Raw genomic sequence first — 2,770 nt, forward strand, 5'->3', positions numbered from 1 at the left:
TAACTGGTCGGGATTTGGGAATAAAACCAACCCATAGATCAAAAGGGCCATAACCTCCTCAAAAGCTGGATAACTTTTGTTTTCTAGCAGTAGTCGAGCCTTTTCCAATAAGAACTTGGCAAGTAAACCCTTAACTCCACTCTTTGTTTCCCAATTGGACTCGATTTCTGATTTTCGCAGATGTAAAGCAGCAGCAATGACTTCAGGTTTTGGAATCCTTTCTAAACCAGTGAAAGGTAATTGATTTCGAATAGGCAATCCCATTAGTTCAGAGAATTCTTCCAAAGTGGGTACCAACTGGTAATCAGGAAAGGTAAAGCAATGATGTTCAGGGTCAAAGAACTGAAACAGGACCCGTATCATGTCTTCTTCAAATTTTGAGGTAACCAAATGGAGTAGGTGACCATGCCTTTCAGTGAATTGAACATTCCTGGGGAATTCTGACACTAAGTCTTTTAGCTCAGATGGTACCGTTGAGATGTTGATTCGGATGTAATCTTTGGTGGCGGGAGCCATTACCTGCAAAAACAAAGGTAAACTCTTTGATCCTTGAAGTGTCTGGTGCAAAAATGATATGCTTATGATGCAAACATGTGGCACACAAAAACAAATCAAACAATAGCCTTAGGTTTAAAGGCTTGCATGGAGCTGATAGGTGATACCCTCCCCACTGAAGTTGAGTTGGTTAAAACCTGTCCTAGAATAGTATTCGGGTTCTATGATCCTTGGAAGTAACATCTCAATACGACGCTCGAGCGGCCGATCAAAATATTCCTCGAGGATAACTAACTTCGATCAATTTCAAAGCTAGCCACTTAAAAGGCCACAAGTCAAGTTCAACTAAAAAGGTTCTAAGACAAATTAGTGTTTAATGACATTTCGGAAGCCTAATATACTCCTTGATCGTTTTCAAGGGACATCAGTATAAACCAAAGTATCGCACTAATGATGACTACCAGATCAACCGTATCGGTACATGCCGTACAGTTTCCTTGGTCTATTGTCATATACTTAAGGTATCTCGAGATTCGGGTTAGAATCTTTCACACAAGCAAAATACCCAAACAAACCTTTAAAAATAGAGCAATCAAGTCAAACAAATGAAAACATCGAAGTGATCTATTCTCTTAAGGTAACCCCTTTTGAAAACATTTTGTTTTTTGAAAGTAAATCCCCAGCAGAGTCGCCAGTTTTGTGGACCTCCGATTTTTTAATCCCGGGCCATACCTCTGTTCTGGAGAGATACGTGAACTGACTCTTTTTTATCGCTTAATGCTTTCGCATTTTTGAAAGTTCACAGAGTCGCCACCGACCTTTTATTTTATCCAATTAAGGAAAGGTTTATAAAAGAAACAGAAAAAAGACCTTTGAGAAATTCTGGGTAAGGGGGTAGGTTATACAAAGGGAAGGTGTTAGCACCCTTTGTATCCATGGTTATCCATGGGCTCTTAAGTTTGCTTAGCTCACTTGTTTTTCGATCACTTTTCAATTGCTCTGAAATTGCTCATATGTGGTTTCAAATACCTTTGTAATTTGAATTTTGTAATGATCCGTGTGTGGATGTATACAAAATGATGTTTATCTTTCGAAAGATGTTTTGAAAAGAACGTTAACTTTGTAATAACCCGTGTTTGGATGTATACAAAGTATTGTCTTTTGGAAAGTTTTGAAAAAACAACAGTGTATGAGAATTTTGTTTGTTTTGATTTGAGCAAGCAAACTAGGAGATCTACCCTGAGTTGTAAGGTCTTTATCCTATTTCCTTTAAAAATCTATCCTTTCACCGGATATAAACGCAAGGTTCGATTTTGTACTCAAAATAGTAGAATTTTGACTTTGATTTTGAGAAGAATGAGAAAGGGATTACCTGAAAAGGTGCAAGTGTGATTGTGATTGGATTCAGATATTTTATCTTTGAAGTTAGTGATCTAACGGTTCAATTTTATCTTTGACATACACGCAGTTTATATTTGCTGGAAAGTAAAATGCGGAAATGTAAAGTGCGGAAAGTAAATCTACGCTATTACATCGATTGTGCAGGAAACGTAAACTAGCCTATTTACATGAATTTGACATCCTATACATTTATCTAGGAATTTAAATTGCAAGGAAAATAAAAGGCCTGTTTTTGGATTTTTATGATTGATTTTAATTATAATTAATGCATGATTAATTAAATTAAAATGAAGAAAAAAGATGAAAATAGATTTAAACCTAAAAATTAAGTTTAAAATATGTACAAAATATTTGTCAATTAATTTTAAAACAAAACTAATTTTTTTAGAATTTTTGGAATTGATTTAAGTTAATTAAAACATAATTATGTAAATAATTATGCAAATAAGTAAAACTTAAAAAGAAAATTATTCAAAATATGTACAAAATTAGTTTATAATATATAAACAATATTTTATATAAAGAACAAATTTTTTTATGATTTTTTGATTGGTTAGAATAATAAAAAAGCAAATATATAAATATATACTAATTAATTATGCAAAATATTAAAATTTTGAAGAAAAATAAAATATTTTTATTTCAGAAAATAATATATTATTTTAGAAGTCTAAAAATATTTTTTGTGTATTTTTTGGATTTTTAAAACTATTTTTAATTAATTTAACAAAGAAATTAAAATAAAATAGAAAATAAAAGGATACTGATCCTGTGTGGAAATTTATGAGGGAGTATGATGTGCACGCGTGATCTGGAGCGTTGGATGACTCATTAAATGAAATCAAGTGGTCCAGAAATTGAGGCTCATGGGACA

Source organism: Vicia villosa, unplaced genomic scaffold, assembly GCF_029867415.1.
Source record: "Vicia villosa cultivar HV-30 ecotype Madison, WI unplaced genomic scaffold, Vvil1.0 ctg.004700F_1_1, whole genome shotgun sequence".
Taxonomy (NCBI): domain Eukaryota; kingdom Viridiplantae; phylum Streptophyta; class Magnoliopsida; order Fabales; family Fabaceae; genus Vicia; species Vicia villosa.